Consider the following 23,833-nt stretch of genomic DNA (forward strand, 5'->3'; position numbering starts at 1 on the left):
CTTTTCTCCCTGGAACATCAGTGACCCATTAGCATGGTCTTTCATGGAACCATGTTATTACTTATGAACCACTTCCAGGAACTCCAACTCCAAACTTATTTCTGGCCAAAACATACTGCTATTTCATTTTTGACCCCTCTCTTTCCTTTCATAGTGTCTTTCAGTCCATAAGCCCCGCCCTCTCTTTACAAGTCCTTAGCTTCCTTTCTCTTAATCAGCCTGTCTACCACTCTGGGGCCTTGCTCAGCAGTGGCTTCTCTTTCCAGAGGGCCCCAGGTCTTTCCACTGTATCTACCTTGTCAGTCTTCAGCCTTGAGCACATCCTGCTGTCATTGTCTCTGCTCTTCCCATCATGAGCTATTCAGCACCAAATGATGAGATTAACTATAGCAGTGGTTATAGTGGGTCCTGGACCAGCAGCATCCACATCATCTAAGAACTTGTTAGAAATGCAAATTCTCAGACCTCACCGCAGACCTACTGAATTAGAAACTGTGGGGCATGGAGGGACCCAGCACTCCGTGTTCAACATACTCTCCGGGTGATTCTAGTGAATGCTAATATTTAGGGACCAGCGTTCTACAGATTTCTGACCTCAGCTGACCTTTCTTAACAATTCTTTGATTTATCCTTCAATTGAATGCCCTATTTGCCAAGATTCTCAAACTAGAATATAGGTTCGCCAGTGTCAATCATTCTGATTTAGTATAACTTAGTGAGATTTAGGAATGCATTTCTAATGTGTACTTGTGTTAATTTGGATACAGGAGGGGTCTACACTTTGGAAAGCATTGAAAGGAGCCCTCATGATGGTTTCCTAATACCTCTGCCTCAACCCATCTCTCTCTCTTCTGAAAAGCATATGGCTCCTTTTTTACTGAACTCATGCAGATGAGAGCTTAATCCCACCCTCTCCTGCCTCCTCAATATCTCAATCACTTCTCTTTTGTCTTCCTTAACATACCAAATGCTCCTGTATGCTAAAAAGTATTTCCATGACATTGTCACACCTTTAACTTCTCATTCAATTTTATTCCTTTATTTACTAATAAAGTGCTTAAAAGAGTGGAGTAGTGGAGTTCCCATTGTGGCTCAGTGGGTTAAGAAACTGACATAGTCTCCATGAGGATGTGATTTTGATCCCTGGCTTTGCTCAATGGGTTAAGGATCCAGCATCGCTGCAAGCTGCGGAATGGTTACAGATGCATCTTGGATCTGGCATTGCTGTGGCTGTAGTATAGGCCTCAGCTGCAGCTCTGATTCAGCCCCTGAGCTGAGAACTTCCATATGCCCTAGGTGCAGCCCTAAAAACTAAAAAAAAAAAAAGGGGGGGGGATGGAGTCATGACACTGCTTACATCTCCTCATCCCCTCATTCCGATTGACACTTAATTGCTATTATTCTCTTGAGACTTCATAATTGTCTAATCAAATGTCTTTTTCACTTTACCTTCTCCTCTCCCACTCTGAAGTTTTATCCTGAAGACACTCTTCTCCTTATTCAAACTTTCCCCTCTCTTGGCTTCTTACGACAACTTCTCTCTGATTCTCTTCTAGTACTTGTAGTTTCCCTTCTATTTCTCTGATTTTGGCTTCAATTCCTCCAACTCTCTTAGTGAAGGTTTTGTTTTCTCTACTCTCCTCCTTTTTCTATATATGCTTTCACTTGAAGATGTCCCACGTCAATCAGATTTTTTTTCATTTTTCAATTGAAATACAATTCACATATAATAAAATGTACCATTTAAAATATGTAATTCAGTACTTTTTGGTATATATATATATATATATATATATATATATATCTCCACAGAGTTGTATACCCACCATCATTATCTACTTAGAGAATATTTACATCATCCTCCCAAAAAAGCCTCCACCCTTTACCCATTAGTAGCCACTACCCATTTTTCTCTCTCTACAGCCTCTTCCAAGCACTAATTTACTTCCAGTCTCTTTGGATTTTCCTATTTTAGACATTTCAAGACCAATGTCAATGAGCTTGCTACTTACTACTTTTTAGAAGTTTTATGGTTTCAGGTCTTATATTCAAGTCTTTAATCCATTTAAAGTTGATTTTTTTTCATGGTGTATCAGAATGGTTCAGTTTTATTCACTTGCATGTGGCTATCCAGTTTTTCCTACACCATTCAGTGAAGGAAATAACTTTTTCCTATTGTATACTCTTAGTTCCTTTGTTGGAAATTTATTGACTGTATATGTATGGGTTTATTTCTAGGTTCCCTATTCTGTTCCAATGATCTGTGCATCTATTTTTATACCAATGCCATACTGTTTTGATTACTACAGGTTTGTAATATAATTTTAAATAAGGAAGTGTGATAGCTCCAGCTTTGTTCTTCTTTTTCAAGATTGCTTTTGCTTTGGGGGATCTTTTGTGGTTACACATGAATTGTAAGATTTTTTTTCTATTTCTGTGAAAAAATGCCAATGGCATTTTGATAAGGGTTACATTGAGTGTACATATCACTTTGGGTAGTATGGACATTTTAACAATATTTAACAATATTAATTCTGTGAATGGAATTGTCTTAATTTCTCTTTCCAATAGTTCATCATTAGTGTATAGAAATGCAATTGACTTTTGTATATTGGAAATGTATGGTGCAATTTTACTGAGTTCATTTATTAGTTCTAACAGTTTTTTGATGGAGTCCTTAGGGTTTTCCCTATATAATATATAATATGTCATCTGTAAATAGAGACATTCTCTTTCTTTCTGACTTAGATGCCTTTTGTTTCATAGCTTAATTGCTCTGGAAGTTGAATTTTATACTTTAATATGGGTTTTTTGTTTGTTTGTTTTAGGGCTGCACCAGTGGCCTATGGAAGTTCCCAGGCTAGGAGGCTAGGGGTCAAATCAGAGCTGCAGCTGCCAGCCTATGCCACAGCCACAGCAACGCCACATCCCAGGCAGTTTCTATGACTTATGCCGCAGCTCACAGCAATGCTGGATCCTTAACCCACTGAGTGAGGCAAGGGATTGAACCTGCATCCTCATGGATACCAGTTGGGTTCTTAACCCACTGGGATACAACACGAACTCCTGTTTTCATGTTATTCATTACCATCCTTCTGTTTCAGCTGTAAAGACTGCTTTAATTTTTTTTTTTTTTTTTTTTTTTTGGTAACGCAAGTCTAGCAGTGATGAACTCCTTCAGCTTTGCTTATCTGGCAAACTCGTTGTCTTTTCTTCAATTCTTAAGGACAACTTTGCCAGGTAGAGTATTCTTAGTTGGTAGCTTTCTTTCTTTTAACACTTTAAATATATATTTTTAATCCCTTCTGGCCTGTAAAGTTTTGGCTGAAAAAAACCTGCTGATAGTCTTAGGGAGTTTCCCTTGTACATAAAAAGATGCTTTGCTCTTGCTGTGTTTAGGATTCTGTGTTTGTCTCTAACTGTTGACAATTTAATATAATATGTCTCAGTGTGAGTCTCTTTAGATTCATTTTATTTGGGACTTCTTGGGATTTCTCAATCTGGATGTCTGTTTGTTTCCTTACCTTAGGGAAATTTTCAGTCATTATTTCTTTAAATAAGCTTTATACCCCTTTCTCTGTCTCTTCTTTTTTGACTATGAAATGAGTATATTGGTTCATTCGATGTTGTCCCATAAGTTCATAAAGCTAGCTTCATTCTTTTTTATTTTTGCTACTCTGATTGGATCAATTCCATTGCCTTGATTTAGAGTTTGCTGATTCTTTCTCCTTCTTGTCCTAGTCTGATGTTGAATCTCTCTATTGAATATCCCAGTTCGGTTGTTATATTATTCAGCTCTATGATTTCTGTTTGGTACTTTTAAATATTCTGTTTCTTGCAATTATCACTTTGTTTGTTCTCCTGACCTAAATGAGTATCGTTATGACCATTATTTTGAACTCTCTATTGAAAGTTCATATCTCTTCATTTCATTAAGATCAAATTCTGAAGATTTATCTTTGTTGTTGTTTGGAATATATTCTATTTCTTCATTTTCTTTGATTTTCAGTGTTTGTTTCTGCACATCAGGAAAAAAAAATGTTCCAGTGCTTTTCATTTCTTCATGAGAATTTGAATTACTGTCTAGTGCCATTTCATTTCAATCTGAAGTATTTCCTTTCATATTTGTTGTTGGGCAGCACTGATAGCAACTAATTCCCTCAGTCTTAATTTATCTGAAAATGTCTTAATTTCTTCTTTCTTTTTATCAGAATAATTTGGCCAAACATGGAATTTTTTTTGTCAGACAGTCATTTTCTTTTAGCAACTTTTATATGTCATCTCACTTCCCTCAGGCCTCCATGTTTTCTGAGTGAAACCAGCTGTTAATCTTATTGAAGATTTTGTATGTGATGATTTGCTTTTCTTTTGCTTCTTTCAAAATTCTCTCTTTGCCTTTGAGCATTAACAATTTGATTATTGTGTGTTTAGGTATGGCTCTTTTTGAATTTATCTTACTTGGATTTCATTGAGCACCTTTGATATTTAACTTAATGTTTTTAATTAAATTTGTGGAGTTTTAGCAATTATTTCTTCAAATATCCTTTCATTTCATCTTTCTCTCTCCTCAATTTTTGAGACTCCTATTATGTGTATGTTGGTATGCAAGATGGTGTCCCACTACTCTCTAAAACTCTGTTCATTTTTCTTTTTTTTTTTTTTTGGATGCAATTCATTTTAATTGTTATTATAGCAACAGAACATTTAATTGTCTCCTGTTTAGTCCTTGTCCCCTGGAACAGGCGGTGTCTCCTGTCAGAGAGAGGACAGGTAGAAGGCACAGCAGGCATCTGATTGAGCCAGTTATTCATTTGCTGAGTGTTTGTGTTTATGCAAAGGGGCCTCTTCCTGCATATTTAATCTAGAGTAAGGCAGTGGCTTTTGTTGTGTTTAGCCCACATACCTCCAGTCCTTCCTCACACAGCCACCAGCCCGGGAGCCTGTTCATTTTTCTTAATTTTTGTTCTGTTCTTCAAACTTGAGAAACTAAAGTTACCTTATTTTTTCTTATGCCAGCTCAAATCTGATGTTGAACTCCTCGAGTGAATTTTTTATTTCAATATTGTACTTTTCAACCCCAGAATTTCTATTTTTAAAATAATTTATATTTATTATTTTTTCTTTATTTGGTGGACATTATTCTCATGCTTTCCTTTAGTTATTTAGACATAGTTTCCTTGGTCCTTTGAATATGTTCAAAACAGTGGCTGAAAATTTTAAGTTCAACGCATGGGCTTACTTAAGGACAATTTCTATTGACTGCTTCTTTTCTCGTGTTTGGACCATATTTTATTTTTTCCTCTCATGTTTCATTTTGTTGTTGTTGAAAACTGGCAATAATAGATTGTGGCAACTCTGGAAATCTGATTCTGCCCTCTCCTTAGGGGTTGTTGTTGCTACTACTGTAGTTGCTATTACTGTTTGCTTAGTGACTTTTATGAATTAATTCTGTAATGTATTCTTTGGCATGTGTGACCAGAGAAGTTTCTCTTATGTTATCTTAATATTCAGCTAATAATTGAACTGAAATTTCCTTAAATGCTGCAAGCCAATAATTCTCCTAGTCTTAGCAGAAAAACTCTCTATGTGTTTAGGGTTCATGCCTTCACCACTCAGCCAGGTGGTTTACAGTGCTATCACAGCTTGCACTTCCTGCTACTGCAGAGCCTCAATGTTAGCTAAAGGTGAATCTTTGGAGCCCTCTCAGGTCTTTTCTGGACATGAGACAGACTTGGGTTTGTATACTGTCCTATGCATGTGTATGGCCTTTTAGATTCTCAGGAATATGTTGGAGCTTTTTGAAATTCCCTGTGGACATCTCGTTCTCTTAATGTTCTTTTTTTTTTTTTTCTTTTTGGCAAGTTCTTATTTGTTCCAGTTGTCATCACTCCTCAGGGAGCTGCATTGTTCAACAATTGCTGATGATTATTTTGACAAATGCCTCCAGGGAACAGGCTGACTGCACTTAGTGAGGTCTGAGTCAGGTCAAATTAAGACAAGCCCTGAGAATGGGGGTTTCCATGTATGTGCCAGACATATCGACTAATGACAATTCTTTGAGAAAGGTGTTTTGCAGGTTCTGCCCCCTGCAATGTCTTTGGGACTACTGGAATGGGAATAGTAAAAGTTACAATGAAAAATAGCTTACTGTTCTTCATGAGGTTTAGTCATTTTTTTTAATAAATGCTCCTCAAATTGTTGCAAACTTTTGGTTAATTTTCAGAGTTCTGAAAATATTGATTTTGACACATTTTTGCCGGTAACTTCACTGTTTTTATAGGGAGGACTGGCTTTGTAGCGATCTTTGCTCTGTCTTTCCTGCTGACTTCACCATTGTTAATCTAATATTGATTGCTACATCTGTGTTCCCATTTTACTTGACCTTCACCTGAATTTCCCCCGATACTTACCTCAAATTCAATATGTTTTAAATAGAACTAATAGTCTTTCCCCACAAATTTTCTCCTTCTTCCCATTTCCCCGTTAAAAGCTTCACTTCAAGGCCAGAGAAAATTAAGCTGGCAAAGCAGATGGAGGAGTCATTAGAATGATAGTAGAATCTAATTATAATTATCTCTTTTAATCTGGCACTGCTGGGTGTGAAAGGAATAAAAAGATTAGAAGTTTAAAATTTAGAAATTTGACTCACAATAAGATTAACACCAAACTCACCCATGCACCCATAGTCTGTGACTCAATTTAGTAATCCTCGCCCCTGTCCAATTAATTGTCTGCCCCACAGACCAGGTGATTTGTGACTCATCTCATTGAATCCCCTGCAAATAGTAGGTGTTCAATAAATGACTATTTAATAATAGCACAGAACATAAAATAAGTGGATGTCTTTTCTTTTTCTTTACTTTTTTTTTTTTTTTTTTTGTCTTTTTAGGGCTGCACCCGCGGCATATGCAGGTTTCCAGGCTAGGGGTCCAATTGGAGCTGTAGCCGCTGGCCTATGCCAGAGCCATAGCAATGCCAGATCTGAGCCAAGTCTGTGAACTACACCACAGCACACGACAATGCCAGATCTTTAACCCACTGAGCGAGGCCAGGAATCAAACCTGTATCCTCATGGATGCTAGCCAGGTTCATTAACTGCTGCACCACAATGGGAACTCCAAGTAGATTTCTTAGACTAGAAATCTTGTCTCCTTCCTAGATAGAAGTTTCCCCAAAAATCCATGAATATAATCACCTTTTTAAATATTTCATTGACATGTCAACCTGAATCATATAACAAAAAGAGCCAAAATTAGAGTTTGGTATGTGATATATGTTTTAATATAATTTCATGCCTCCTTATGGGCATTCAATAAATACTAATTTTGCTGCGAGTCAAACTAGTATATGATGGCCAGCTTGACTCTCAATAACTCTATTATCATCCAGCTTCTACATTTCATAGAACTTGACATAGGCCACTGGAAATCAAGGACAGGCATCTGCTACAATGAGATAAACAACAAAATTATTAGGCAGGAAATTTGGCCCATGCAGCTTACCTAAAAATATGAAGTCTCTTACCTAGGTCTTTAAGAAAAATTTACATTGAAAGTCTCAAGACAAGCTCATTTGACACAAGTACATCTAAACTGCTTTTATGGTGAATTTTTTTCACATTTCTATGCGGATGCACAAGAAAGAGAGAGAGGTGTTGATATGGTCGGATATGTGTACCTTCTATATTTACTCCACAAGCTAAAAGCTCTATGGAGTAGAGAAAAGGGATTGAAATTTATTGAGACACCTAGCAAGAAATTCTTAAAAGATTTAAATACTAATAACTAAATAAAAAATATTTTTCTAAAGAAATAAATGAATTCTTGGAAATAATGTTGCATGAATGAATGAACAATGAATGAAAGCATTTTTTATTAAAAATTTAGTGAAAATATGATGCTATGTGTTGGCATTTAAGTAAACAACATTTGTGTCTTTTGTAAAAAAATAATCAAGTACACTGCCTAGTGTGTTACTTAATTTCCTTTATCAAAGGAAAGATTTCTTCTATCAGCTCCTTATATAAACCAAGGTTACTGTATTGTATGTTAACTAGCTATAGACATGTCACATTTTAAGCATGTTGCTTTTTAATTTTTTTAGTTACGTATAACTTACAAATAGTAAAGTACACAGATCTCAAGTGTATACAACTTGATTTTTACCTACATCAAAATATAGAATATCTACAACATATCGTTAGATTTCCTCATGTCCTCTCTTGGTCAATTGCTTTCCTGACCTCATACAACATAGATTTATCTTGCCTGTTTTTGAATTTTATATAAATGGAATCATACAATATTTACCCTTTTGCATGTAGATCCTTATATTCCATAATATCTGTATTGCTGTATGTACCAATAGTTTATTTTTCATTGCTGTGTTATATTCCATTGTATGAACAGAGCCCAAATTATTTATCCAGTCTACTGCTGGTGGACATTTGACTTGGTTTCTGGTTTTTTACTATTTTGAATACTGCTCTATGAACATTCTTGTACATTATTTTATGTAGACATAAGCACATTTTTATTGGAATAGAACTGCTGTGTCATATGGCATGCATATATTTAGCTTTAGTACATACAACTAGACCATTTTCCAAAGTGATTGTACCAATTTTCATTTCCACGAGCAATTTATGAGAGTTCCAGTTGCTTTTTAATGATCTCATTCAGAAACATAGGTCCTCTTCATCTATTTGAGTTTTATTAGAAGCAAGTTTTTAAATCACATTGCAACTAATTCCAAACCAATTTCAATTGTTGTGGGATGGAGATTCTCCTAAGTACATGATTCTTTACAAATGAGAAACCCAGATTCCTTTTTCAATGGATATGGTACAGATTTCTACAACAGATTGCTTTGCCCCACATGTCTGCCAATGAGAAGAAAATCCCAACTGAAAAAATTTTGAAAAATACTGTCTATTTAAAGAAAATACATCCATTGAAGAAGATTGCTTAGTATGGAGGAAATAAAACAGCAGACCAAGAGCTTCTTTGTGACACCCACATAATCAATTTAGAAAGTAAAAACTCAAGTACAGTGTTCTCTAGAATGGTCCAGAGGCAGTTTGATGCAAGTCTATGACCTTCATTGTCCTTTTACTTATGTCTCAGGCAAATCCCTCTAAGGGTCAGTAGAGAAGAGGCAGATTTCACACACTATAACCTCTTTATCTGTTATCAAATCTCATGGGAGTGGTTGAAGAAGAAAATCAAGCACAGGCCCTATCATGCTGGGGTTTTAATTTAAAGCCATGGTAATTTCCATTATATTTCATAATGCAAAGCATTACTTTGAATCTGGGAGTCTTAGCATAATCATTATTTTTGCTTGCTTTAAACAACATATACTATAATTAGGAGTATGCCTGGTTAATGCTTTGAAGTGTATCAGCAAAATTAGATAGCATTAAAATATAGTTCTTTCTGAAGAAAGCTTGTGACTTTGTAAAACAGTGGAGAGGTAAAAACTATTTAAGAGATTAAACATTGTTTCATGGTTCATAGAGAACTTTGAAAAGCAATCCTAAATTTTGAAATAATTCTTAGGCTTTGTTTTATTCTTTGAATCTGTTTTTTTCTCTTAATGATCAGTGATTATAAATTAGATGTTTATGTTTTAATCTATAAATGACATCCTAACATATAGGATGATCAAGCCATGCACATACGGAGAGTTACCGTGCATGAAACTGTATTTTGTGTCTTTTTTGTCTTTTTAGGGCTGTACCCATGGCATATGGAAGTTCCCAGGCTGGGGTCAAATCAGAACCGTAGCTGCCAACCTACACCACAGCCACAGTAATGCCAGATCCAAGCCGCATCTGCGACCTACACCACAGCTCACGGCAACACTGGATCCTTAACCCACTGAGCAAGACCAGAGATCAAACCCATGTTCTCATGGATACTAGTCGGGTTCATTACTGCTGAGCCACAATGGGAACTCCTGTGTTTTGTGTCTTTTTTCACACAACCACTTAACATTTGTTCCTCTATCAAAGGCCTCTTGGTCATCTCCTTTGTATATATAGCATTTGCCCTGTCAGTATAATGTAGAGACACTATGAAATATCTTTTCTTCATGAGCTTGTTTTTTTTTTGTTTTGTTTTGTTTTGTTTTGTTTTTTAATTTTTGGTCACACCCATGGGAGGTGGTAGCTCCCCAGCCAGGGATCAAACGCATACCACAACAATGATCTGAGCCACTGCATTGACAACACTGGATTCTTAACCTGCTGCACCACAAGGGAACTCCTGAGCTTGGTTTTTAAATGGACGTTATGCCTTTCTAGCACCCATAATATTTAGTAGTACTGAAGAAAGACTGGTTTAAGGGATGTATCGTTTTTATTACCTCTAAATGCTCAATTCTGCCCCTGGAAATAGAAACATCTTCAAAAGATACGATTTTGGGTTTCAAAATGCCTAGTTTGCTTATGTCCCATACAGATTCCTTTAGCAGTTTATCTCATTAACAGCCCTTTGTACTCATCAGCTCAGGCTGTGTTTTCCCACTGGGACATCATTTACAGTGCCCTGAACATATTTTCACAACATTCACCTGACAATATCAGCTGAGGGAAAACCCTCAGACTGCAGAGAAACATCAGGAGACCATGAATTCTTAAACAATACACCAAATTACAAAAATGGTGTGTATATCTCTTTGAAAATATCCTTACCAATAATTAAGCAGGAGAAACAGTGTTGTTCAAGGATTTCAGCCGAGCGACCCTTTCCTAGTTGAGAGGATATTGGGAGGCATTAGTGTGGTGGTCAAGCGCCATGATTGCTGTCTACCTTGGGGAGCATGGTTTTGGTCCTTTGATGTTCACCTAGAAGCAGAACAGAACCAAGTATCATCTGGTGGTAGATCTCCCTTAATGAGCAAAGAAAAATAATTTATAATTAGTACACATACATGCTTTTTTAAATAAGAGCACACTAAAAAGCACCCATTCCCTAAATAGGTAAATGAATAATTTCTTCTCTAATCTCCTTTAACACATCCATTTGTTCAACAAGTTCCATTTTCCTTGCTTTATAAAGTGACCCTTAAGTGTTCACCAGAGTTTCTGTATTGTATTTTACTTAGATTGCATTTTCTTATACTGAGAATATGGAGATGCCTGATGTGATAACTTGGAGTGTGCATTAAGTGTCTAGGTATATCCCCTGGAAGTGTGTTTGGTACTCAGATTGGATGGCATTTCATTATGGTCTAGGTCCTTGCTACCTAAACTGACTCAAATTATGGTATTCAGACCATTAGCATTAATATCACTTTGGAACTTGTTCAAAATTCTAGGGCTTTTAACCAGATCTTCTGAATCACAATCCTCAGGTGAGGTGGAGGATCAGTAATCTTTGTTTTAACAAATATCCTGTTTATCAGAGAATGTACATGACAGCTGTATTTGTAATAGCCAAAACCTAAAAATATCCAAAGTGTCCCACAATAGGTGAATAAACAAAAGGTGATACATTTCAAACCATAGACTACCACTCAGCAAAAGAGAGAAATGGACTACTAACACATGCAACAGCTTAGATGGCTATCAAGAGCATTATGCTCAGTGAAAAAAAAGCAAACTTGGGGAGTTCCTGTCTTGGCACAGTGGAAATGAATCCTACTGGGAACCATGAGGTTGCGGGTTGGCCTCTCTCAGTAGGTTATGGATCTCGCATTGCCGTGAGCTGTGGTGTAGGTTGCAGAAGATGCTCGGATGCTGTAGCTCTGATTGGACCCCTAGGCTGGGAACCTCTATATGCCATGGGTACGGCCCTAAAAAAAAGCAAAAAAAAAAAAAGCAACCTTGAAAGGTCACATACTACATGATCTCATTTATATAACATTCTTTGTATGACAAAATCATAAAGAATAGATTAGTGGTTGCCAGAGTTTAGGGATGGTGGGGGGAAGGCGATTGGTGAGACTATAAAGGGGTAGCATGGAGGTTTCCAGGCTGGGGATCAAATTGGAACTGCAGCTGCCAGGCTACACAACAGCAACACCAGATCCGAGCCACATCTGCGACCTGTACCACAGCTCATGGCGCTGCTGGATCCTTAACCCACTGCGTGAGGCCAGGGATCGAACCTGCATCCTCATGGACCCTAGTCTGATTTGTTTCTGCTGAGCCACAACGGGAACTCCCCAGTTGAGTACCTTGATTCCTTGATTGCAATGGTGGTTACACAAATCTACATATGTGATAAAATGACAGAGAACTATCCACATGTTGTACCAATGTCAATTTTCTGGTTTTGATATAGTAATATAATTGCATTAGCTGTAACCACTGTGGGAAACTGGATGAGGGCATGTGGAAATTCTCTGTACTACCTTTACAACTTCCTCCGAATCTATAATTGTTTCACAGTAAGAAAACATTTTGTAAATAGGCTTCATAACCAGCATTAGACAATAAGAGAGGGAATGGAGTTGGGGATGAGAGTAGCACTTCTAGAACCCCAGTGCCCAGAACCAGAGAGAACTCGGGAAAGAATTTATGCAGGCTAATTGAAACTCAGGGCAGGAATCCTGGAGAGGGTTGGGGGAGAAATTTTCTCTCTGTAAGTGACAGGATGCAGAGAAGACCCACACTGGGCTGTGAGGTCCTCCAGGGCCATACTCATGATGTATTTGACAGTTGGTCAAAACAAAGAAAATGATTTGTGGAATCAGAGCTCGCATTGTGGCTCAGCGACAACATATCCGACTAATATCCATGATGCAGGTTGGATCCTTGGCCTCGCTCAGTGGGTTAAGTATCCAGCATTGCTGTGAGCTGTATTGTAGGTCGCAGATGCAGCTCGGATCTGGCATTGCTGTGGCTATGGTGTAGGCGGCAGCTGTAGCCCTGATTTGAACCCTAGCCTGGGAACTTTCATGTGCTGTGGGTGCAGCCCTAAAAACAAGATTTAAAAAAAGGAAAGAAAGAAGAAAAATATTTGTGGAATGAACAAATGAATAAGCGAGAGTGCCAGATCCTACCTAGGGAATGGCTTGTTGGCTACCGTCGGAGAGAAAAACTAGAAACAGGCTTTGAGAAGGACCAAGCAGCAGTTGGAGGTTCCCTGGTGGCCTAGCAGTTAAGGACCCAGTTTTGTCACTGCTGTGGTTTGGGTCACGGCTGTGGTGCAGGTTTGATTCCTGGCCCGGGGACTTCTGCCCCAGAACACTGTGGATGTGACCAAAAAAAAAAAAAAAAAAAAATTGCAGCAGATCTCAAAGAGATTCTTCTCAAAAGCTGTCTCTTAACCTTCTAAGTTGTTGGACATATGTTTTCTAATATATCAAATTAGGAAGAGAGGAAAGAAAGAGGCTTAGGTCCTGAGTTAGTTTTGTCAAAGCAGCTGATCTCTTTCCAGACTTGTAGTGTCAGGATCAGGAATCTGTATGCTGAGACATTTATTATACTTTTGTAATTTCTCCATTTCCCTTAGATTCTTGATAAAGTTATTGAGAAAACTCTAATTTGTTATGAATATCACAGGGTGGAATGATCTGCCCATGTCTAGCAGAGCTCAGGAGACAAGTAGAGGCCAGATTAGCAGAAGATTTTCAAGCTGGACATTAGGAAAAAACAAGGAGAAATGATGCGGTTAATGAGGTGGACCCTCCTAGAGAGAAATGTCAGAAAAAGCTGCAACTTGGGAGTTCCCATTGTGGTGCAGTGGAAACGAATCCGACTAGTATCCTTGAGGATGCCGGTTCCATCCCTGGCCTTGCTCAGTGGGTTAAGGATCTGGCATTGCCACAAGCTGTGGTGTAGGTCACAGACGTGGCTCTGATCCCGCATTGCTGTGGCTGTGGTGTAGACCGGCAGCTGTAGCTCCAATTGGCCCCCTAGCCTGGGAACCTCCATATGCCACAGGTGTGGCCCTAAAAGGACAAAAAAATTAAAAGAAAGAAAGAAAAAAGAAAAAGCTGCAACCTCTGTTTTCATCCCAAGAAGCCTGGTTATTTCATGGGCCCTGGGAATTGTTCAGCATATAAATATATTAGTGTAATCTGATTTGCTTGGGCCTGTGTATACTGTAAAAGTACATGACAATAGAATAAAATATACTTATGGCACTGCCACCCTCCCCCAGCAGGGATCAGCATGCAATTCAAAGAGAATAACAGCAAGAATGTCCCATAAAATAGTAAACAACCTAAAACAGCACTTCATGAGGAATAACAAATACACTTGATTGAAAAGCTGCAAAGCCACAGTGACCACTTAGATTTTAAAACTAATGCAAAGTGCATTAAGAGTCCTTCTTAAAACATTTTTGAAGTGAATATTAAATCTACCTAAGTTCAGTCAGTTGATGCTTTTTAGCAGTCATGTGAACTTTAGGGCATCAAACAGATATTTATTGAATGTCTATTGAGGCAAAGGATTTTATGTCTCAAGGATCATACAAATGTAATTTTGCTCGAGTTTTTTAAAAATGTGTGTGTGTGTGTGTGTGTGTGTGTGTGTGTGTGTGTGTGTGAAAGAGAGAGAGAGAGAGAGAGAGAGAGAGATGAGCCTTACCAAACTTAATCCAGCCAAAATATTTTAAAATTCTTTCCTTCACCCACAGGCCTCTATTCCCACAGTCTTAAAAATTACATATATGACCTTAGTCCATTGATGTATTCAATCATCCTCTAAGATCATATACAGCAATAACTATATGGCAAGTATTATGCAAGGATAAAGGATTCCTTTTTGACAGAAGAGATATTAAAGAAGTAGCATAGACAGCCCCAAAAGCATATAAAATTACCAAATGCAATAAAATAATTAGGAAGTTTTGCATATTTTGAAAATATTGTAACATAATTAAAAAAAAAAGTGGATGTGAGAAGGTAGAGGGAAACTCAGGCTAGAAGACAGGAAATTGGAGAAAGGAAGGATGAAAGCAGGGACAACAGGAAAAAGGGTAAAGCATCCTTAGAAATATCCAGTGATAGGAGAGCAAAATTTATCATCCTAAAATATCTCTTTGACCTGTGGTTTGTTTGGAGTTGAAAACAATCAAGGCCCAAAAGCCTCTGGGAAAAAAAAATTTGACCTTCCACTCTAGCTGCTAAAGAATTTAGAGGGCCTGTTACATGAACAGAGCTCTCACCAGAGATAACTGCAAAGAATATTGGCTAGATTTTCTTGACCTTATCTTCCATCTTCTATATTTAAAAAAATGTTTTTAAGAAGTCATCTTAAAGTCACCGAGTCACTGAGTTCCCGTTGTGGCTCAGTGAAAACAAATCTGACTAGCATCCATGAGGACGCAGGTTCAATCCCTGGCCTCGCTCATTGGGTTAAGGATCCAGCGTTGCCGAGAGCTGTGCTGTAGGTTGCAGACACAGCTTGGATTCCACAGCATTTCTGTGGCTGTGGCATAGGCTCTGATTCGACCCCTAGCCTGGGTCCCTAAGAAGCAAAAAAAAAAAAAAGTCATTTTATTCATTTATTTCATGAAGCTCTTTCTTTTTCTCAGCCTCCTTTTACTGTTTTGTCAATAAAGTAAAATTATTCATCTTTAATTTTGATACTAAGTTCTTTTGTTTTCCATCTTGTTTCTTTTCTCTGAGGTTAATTTTTCTTATTACGTATTTATCCTGATCTTTCTGCTCCATGATGAATGCTCTGCTCAAATATATGGTGATGTGTGGTAAAGAGAGGCAAAAGAAAAAAAAATAGAAAAAACAGATGTAGAGACTTATGAACATTAGACTTTAAAGTAGAGGGTTAATTTTAGATTTATTTATTGATTTTTTGCCAAAATAATTCTAGCCACAGTCATTGCTGGTCACTGGCTTTGAAAAGCTGGAAGCAGAAGGATTTTATTCTGGTTTGAGGGACTTTGTGTCAAATCCTTAGTTCCTTTCACTCGTTCTATTAATGCCTCATTTACTAATGGCTGTTAGATAATTGCACTATTTTAAAAATAGTTTTGCTTGCTAAAAGTGTTTTGACAGTAATATTAACTAAAAAATCAATTAATTTTACTGAGATAGTCCACCTTTTAGTAGTATGGTAAATACATGTAATGTATTAATGGTGCCAGTTGCCTTTTTTTCTATATTGCAAAATAATCATGGGTTTCGAATAATAAAACTTTAAATAATACACTGCATAAGAAAATCAACCATGTTCATTCATGTTCAAAATTTAAAACCAAAAACTTCGTGTTTCTTCTTTACATTTGCTATCTATCTATACCACTGCCCTCTACAGTTGTATGTGATAACTCCTGCTTTCTCTAAAATGGATATCTGGAGTTCCCTGGTGGCTTAGAGGATTAAGGACCTGGCGTGGTCACAGCTGTGGCTTGGATCACTGCTGTGGTGTGGGTTCAGTACCTTGCCTGGGAACTTCTGTGTGCCGTGGGTGTAGCCAAAAAAATTAAAAAATAAAGATAAAATGAAGATCTGACATTCTCTAAAACTCTGAACAAAAGGGTGCTTTTGCGGGAGTTCAGGCTTTTTGTGACTCTGGAGTATTATGAGAAGAGATGGGATTTGGGGATTCCTAGGCACTGACTCTGCTCCCTCTCATGAGGATGAGCACGTGCCCTTGTTGGTGCTAAGTTTGTTTTAAAAACTGGGTGTGTGGGACAGCATTTCAGCAGAATAAAATGCATACTCAAACTGGGCAATTTGATGAAAGTTTAATAAAGGGAATATTTACAAATGCATAGGTTCAAGGGATATGAAAATCAACAAAGGATAGTGTAGTTCTCTACATCTGGCGCTTTTGCGACCCATAGCATCTTGGGTCTGAAAGGGCACGAGAAGGGCACAGTTGCTGGAACCCGGAGAGAGGTTATCTACAAAGAAGACCGACTGACAAAAGTTGTGGCCTTCAGTAGAGAAGTAGCCAACCCATGGTGATCCTGTAGAGAGAAAGACAGGGAAATTAAAATATCACAGCCTCATTCTTCTCCCACCTTCCCATCTCAGCCAGTGTCTCCCATTGGCTGAACCCAACCAGAAGCCAGAGGGCACTGAAGCCTATGGATACAGGTCACATAAGCCAGTTTCCTGGAGCGGGAGCAGGAAAGAAGAGCAGGTGGAGAAGGTCAGATTGGATCTAGGTCAGGCCATGGAAAATATCCAGCACATCATGAAATCTCATGTTTGTAAAAAAACAAAATTCCTTAAATTGAGTAATTGGTGTACATTCTTCTGGAATAGTAAGGTAAAGACATAAATTCAGAAGAAAGTAGTATAGCAAGCTCTGGCTTATTTCTTAATAGTAGAAGGCATGGAAAATGACAGGCAAGGGAGAGGGGGAGGGGGAGGGAGTGGGATGCTTGGGGAGCTTGGGGTTAAAAGATGCAAACTGTTGCCTTTGGAATGGATTAGCAATGAGATCCTGCTGTGTAGCACTGGGAACTATGTCTAGTCACTTATGATGGAGCATGATAATGGGAGAAAAAAGAATGTATACATGTATGTGTAAATGGGTCACCATGCTGTACAGTAGGAAAAAAATTGCATTGGGGAAATAACAATAAAAAAATTTAAAAAAAAAAGAGAATAGAAAATGACAGGCAGTTCTATAACCCATAGGAAAGCCAAGGGTGAGGGCCAAGCCATGTGAAGATACACTGCATCTGCTCATGCTCTGTGTAGTCATCTTTTTCAAAAAACTTGATAAAAGAAATGAGAATTTTTATCCTAAGTATGTATTTGTCTGTTTGTGTGTTTTTCTATTCATCAGTTCATAGCCTTCCTGAAATACTGTATCTGTCAAACATGTAAAGGTATCATGGCACATGTATGTCAGAAGACATGTTTCTACAATCTTTTCTTAGTCTCTTTGCTTCTATTTTCTCTGCTGAAAACTCCATCTTGTCCTGCTTTACTTTACCCCATCTTCCTGCTTGAAAAACAGTCGCAGTGCTGGCAAATGACTTAAGCTTAAGTACAAAGACCTAAAGGCATAAGTTATCCACGTGGTCAGCTGAATGAGGACATAATGCGCTGGTCTAGGCACGCCGGACCTGTGCAGATTGGCACACTGTTTGCACAATATGATATATCCTCTTCAGAATAAGAGGAAGATGAGCCTCATGGCCCCAAGGGGTTTATGAGGGGTTGTTAGCAGGATATGCATTAGCAAGGAGAACTGAGGTGCAAACCTAGGCACATTGGGTAATTCTCGAGATGCTATGCCTAGAGAGCTGATGCCAAGCTTCCTCAAATGCTAATGATTGTTAAATGCCTAAAGGTCAGAATAAAAGTTTAACCAGCTACCGGCTATGTGACTTTTAAAATAATAAAAAAACTATATCCTGCACCTATAGCCCCCTCCTCACTTGACATAATTCTAAAGAGCACAATAAAAGCAGTGTGGTTTCTTGAGGCAGAACTCTTGGTCCCTGAGATCTTGAGTCCCCCGGTTCCCATCTTTAATTAAGATAAATGTCTCTGTGTCTTGTTTTATGTTAACTTTTCTCCTTAAGTTTCACAGCACCTGTTCTTCAGCCCTCACCTGCTGAGCTGGTCTTAGCACATATATACTTGCCCTTTAACCATAGAAATAACACATTATTTAATTTTGCTAAAGGCTATCCTTTATGAAACACAGATGGAGTATTTTTCACTTGTTGAAAGAAATATTTAATTTTCATATTTAATACCTATAATTATTGATCATGTTAATAAAATTATTCTAATTATCTTTGGATGGAGAAGGAATCCTAGTTAGTGACCAGATGGTGGCAGGACAGACAGCTGGGAATGAAGGAAAGTGATGAGGAAAGGGAAAGTGTTGAAAGTGTAGGGCTACATTTCTTTCACTACGGAGTCTGTACTGACATGGGTCTATTACCTTGGTGTAGGACTCTTAGCCAGAGACAGATATAGGATCTGTGGCATCTGAAGATTATTATGTCCTTGTTTCATTATAGACTCTGGCCCAGCACTGGCATAGTGATGCTGTGTTAGTTGGCATAATGGGAAACAGGAGTATTTCCAGAAGCCATTCTTACCCTTGATTGGCTAACAATGCTTTAACTCTATGCTGAAGTGACTGTCTCCCACATAAACGTACTTCACTAACTCTACATTAAAAGTAAGCCCAACTCAAGTTCCCTCTCATAGAATCCTCCCAAATGTCTGTGGCCACTCCATCACTTCCTGGAATGAGTGGAAATATGATAGAAAGTGGTCATAAAAGGATTTGGTGGTCTTAACCAACTATGATTAAAATATCTTTTTCAACTTTTTTTTTTTTTTTTTTTTTTTTTTTTTGCTTTTTAGGGCCGCCCCTGTGGCATATGGTGGTTCCCAGGCTAGGGGTCAAATCAGACCTACAGCTGCCAGCCTACACCACAGCCACAGCCACAGCAATGCAAGATCCTTAACCCACTGAGAGAGGCCAGGGATCAAATCCGCAACCTCATGGTTCCTAGTCAGATTCTTTTTCGCTGCATCCCAACGGGAACTCCTTATTTCTCAACTTTTACAAAAGTATGTAATATGAATATTTTGCTCAGGCCTCTTCTAGGGCCTTGGAAGGGAATGGTGTGAACTTTATTAGCTTCATGATAAATACATATTTAGGTAATTGAAATAAACTGCACAGTGTCTCATCCTCCTCCCATGCAGATAACAAGTAGGGGATCCAAAGCCAAGTTAATTCTGCTGCTTCTCCCATAGAATGATGGTAGAATCTGGAAATTCAAGTTCTAAGTCCTTCCCATTTATCACTCAACCAAGCTTGGGTTAGGAAGTTGGGGGTATGCTTGTATGTAATGGCTATGACAACTTTCTCTTGTATTCATTTATTAAACAGGTATTTGCTGATTGTCCATTATGTGCCAGACACTGTTTGAGATGATGAGGATAAAATGGTAAGTACAACAGATGCAGTTTCTGTCTTTGTTGATCTTAAAGTCTAATGGATGTCGGATAACTTACATCTTTATGTAAATCAAGTGTATGAAACGTCATAGAATAACTCATCTACCATCCTGTCCATACCTTGGCACAAAGAGCCGTTGATCCTTGATAAGTGGTTCTCTAAAGTCCCATCCATGGCTTTGGTATCTCTGGTCTTTTCTCATCCCTGAAAAATGAGAGACAAGGAAGGCAAGAATTTCAAGGAGTGGAGAATGTAGAAACTGAGAACTCAACCTATCTCTAAGTCTTTGTTCTTTCTTTTGGAATGTCCAGAGTTGTGCTCCTTTGGATCGTGGGTAATGTAGCGGGAATATAGTCTCCTATACTCAACCAGTTATCAATGATGAATGATACAAGAATCAGTACCATATGAGGCTGTTTCTCTTTTATACTCTGGTATCACTCCTATCACAATGGCTGCAAAGCATTTGTAGGCAATGTAAAGCCTCTTATTATTAAATGGAGAGAAAATGAAGACTTCTCTTTCTGTTCACCCTCGCTTCAGCCTTTCAAAAAGCCAACTAATTTCTTAGCATATCAGATGCATATCAGTGAAACAAGGTCAACTACACAAATTCCTTACTTTCTTATTGGGATACGAACTACTCCAATTATTATAGCTGTGAATTGGTGGGATTTCCAGAGGGTTTGTCTATGGTTGGAAGTTAAGCAGAACTCTATGGGATCTAAAAAAATGATAACAATAAAAAGTTGTGCATAACTAGAAAGGAAAGAATTAAAAAGTAAATCTATGATCAGAAAGAGATTTGAATTAATACTGCATATTGAATCCATATTAGCATCAACACTCTTACCGATCAAGCCACACATGCTCTACTCTCAGGAGTCTTTGACTACTTGACCATTGTTCATCTTCTGATATACCTTCCCAAGAAGGTTGGTATTCTGGAAATGGTGATGGGAATTCCACTATCAGGTAAAAACTGTAGTGATGTCATAAATATACAAGTGATTGATTGTGTCTGCCAGGCACAATTAAATTTCTTAGAGTCTGTTAATTTTAGGCCGCGTATGATCTTTAGAAGTACTAAAGCATGGGAAAAGAATGCTGAGTTTGAATCCTGGCTCTGTAACTTTCTGTATGTGATGGGCAAGTTACTTGATTTCTTTGAACTTCAGTTTTTCTAAGTAAGAAGTAAGGATAATGATAGCTCTCATTGTAGGATTGTTTTGATAATTTAAAGAAATGTTATACTCACATAGAGCATGTGCCACAAAGTAAGTAGTCAAAGAATGGTAGTTATTACTAATTACAAATTTCAGCATAATAATAAGCTATATTTTAATCACTTCCTTTTTTCTAGTGTTTAAACTTTGGGCTAAGAAAGACTTTCTCACAAGTTTATCATGATTTGTAAACATGAGCCAGCTTCTCTATAGCAATTATTTTACTGGGAAGTAAGCAAGGTCATAAATCAATAATGATTCCTGCAACCTCAGGACTTATTGATCTTGCTGTTTATCTTCTGTAATGTTCCTGGAAAACCCAATTATTTTGGGAAGTTAACCAAACTAGTTTACCCATTATTCTATATTAGAGTTATTAGTAACAAGTTATGAAAGCATTTGATATATTTTCTTGGAAAAACAATCCCTTTATAGTACAATAGAGATATTACTTTAGCCAATACATTTCTTAGCATATTCTATTTTTTAGAAAAGAACAAAATGGGATAAACAGCTAGAGATTCTTTTCAATGCATGCGTTTATGATAAATTCCATTTTTTCTGGGTACCACAGTTGAGAATTAAAGATCACTTTAGCTAGAAAAATTCTAGGAATACATGTATACAGTTCATCTTATGGGGTTGGCCATTGGCAATGTTTTGAAGTAAATGTATCTTTTAATACACAGGGTTTTGTTCCCCAGTTCTTGGTATAATGCTTGGTGTGGAGTAAATGCCCAGTAAAAGTTTTTTGAATGAATGAGTAAATGAATGAATGGAAACATGAACAAATAAAATCAAGAATGCATTGAGTTACCTGCTAGAAATGCTTGTGAGGGTGGCTCTACTTCTCTTCCCAGTGCAAATGTTTTCTTGGATTTTTAGGCATGTTTAAAGGCTAATGTCTTTAGCACTAGATTCTCTTTATTGATAAATTCAACTGCCTCTCTATTTATTTTTCAATTTAGTCCATCTGATTGACAAGAGATAGTCTCTATGAAGTATAAAACTTTTTTGGTGATCGTGAAGTAGCTTGAATTTGAGCTTCATATTTGGAGGCCAAAGGGAGCTATTTATGAAAACAAAATGGAGTACGAAGGAGGGTAGTGGTTCCCCAAACTGATATAAGAATTACTTGACACACATGTTAAAAATGCAGATTCCTAGCTGTCATCTGAGAATCTCCAAAGACAGTACAGCAAGTGCTTCTTTTAACCAGGCAGGTTAGTCAAAAACTGGGACAAGGGATGACTGCCATCTTATTTATCACAAGACTGATGGAGCTTACTTGAGGTAGCTATTGAATGAACAAAAAAAAAGCACAACCCAAAGGTTGAGAGGTACATTTTATTCGGCAGCCTTACTGAGGATTAAACCCGGGATATAGCTTCTCAGCCAGGTCTGGGGGACTGTTCCAAAAAATAAAGGAGGAGGAGCCAAGATATACAGAAGTTTTTTCAAACAAACAAACAAAATAGACAGTAGTAATCAAAAGATGACTGCTAATTATATACATATAAAAAAACCCAGACATTAAAGTTAACAATTTTAGTATGTTCCTATGTATGGGAAAATGCAAGAGTCTGCACGTACTGAAATTATTCCTTTGATATGTGCCTTAACTATATAAGGCCAATATCCTGCTTTTCTCCATCCTGAATCCATTCAGGGTGCATTATGGTGGGGTGGGGGACTGCAGTGGCTTCTGGCTTGAGGGCGGGAGGGCAGGCAACCTGTTTTTCTCTAACCTGAATTACCCTCCGGGTGCACTGACAGGTGTGGCTGCAGTGGCTGTTGGCTTTATGGCTGCACCATCCTTTGTTTACTGAAATGGTAGGTGACATTCTTTGTTCACAAAGCAATCTCTCTTAGCTTCTGTTTTTTCCTATTTAACATAGAAATATCAATATCTCTCCATACTATATCATAGGATTTCTATGGTAAGAGTTGTCATTTTCAAACCTTTATATTTTATGCAAACTTTTGAAATCTATCCTAAAGACAGTAACAAATCCATTAAGGTTGCAAAGCTTCTATTTCACAGTTTTACAAATACTTTTTAGCAACACTCCCAGGTGACCTTTCCCAAAACACTGTAACCAAACCACACTAACCAGGAGCTCCCAGTATGCCTAGTCTGTTACTGTTTCCCTGGAAATGAGCTACCATATTTGTGTAATTGAGAAATATTGATTCTAGACATGAAAAATAGAACTACCATGTGATCTAGCAATCCATTTTGGGGTATAAATCCAAAAGAAAGGAAACCATTAATTTGAAGAGATAACTGTACTCCCATATTCATTGTGGCATTATTCATGATAGGCAGGGTATGCAAACAAACTTAGTGTCTGTCATTGAATGAATGGATCAAGAAAAGTTGATATACATATGCAATAAAATGTCTTTCAGCCTTAAAAAGAAGGAAATCCTGTCATTTGCTACAATATGAATGAACCTGAAAAGCATTATGCTAAGTGAAATAAGCCAGACAAAGAAAGACAAATACTTCATGATCTCACTTATATGTGGGACAACAACAAGAACAGTCCAACTCATAGAAAAAGAGGGGAATGGCGGTTGTCAGGAGCTGGGGGCTGGAAGAAATAGGCAGAGGTTGGTAAAAGGTTACGAACTTCCAGTTTTAAGATGAATAAGGTCTCGGGATCTAATGCATAATATGGTGACTATAGTTGATAACACTCTATTGTATAACTGAAATTTGCTGTGATAGGGA

At 37.7% G+C, this 23,833-nt stretch overlaps 1 protein-coding gene across 7 annotated transcripts in view; it reads left to right on the forward strand.

Moving 5' to 3' along the window:
* Positions 1-23,833, forward strand: part of LOC146394562 (uncharacterized) — a 965,202-nt gene that overhangs the window by 571,499 nt on the left and 369,870 nt on the right. For 5 of the 7 annotated variants that reach the window (XR_014835332.1, XR_014835329.1, XR_014835331.1 and 2 more), the window contains one exon: positions 19,802-19,859. The gene's annotated coding sequence lies outside the window, so the exon portion shown is untranslated. Of the gene's footprint in view, positions 1-19,801; positions 22,523-23,833 lie in introns of those variants that run through there. The other 2 variants (XR_014835330.1, XM_085007853.1) reach the window with 1 other exon arrangement.

This window comes from Sus scrofa, chromosome X, assembly GCF_054392235.1.
Source record: "Sus scrofa isolate SSC_HxYL_T2T_F1_AM1 chromosome X, Sscrofa_HxYL_maternal_Yorkshire_Landrace_v2.0, whole genome shotgun sequence".
Classification (NCBI taxonomy): domain Eukaryota; kingdom Metazoa; phylum Chordata; class Mammalia; order Artiodactyla; family Suidae; genus Sus; species Sus scrofa.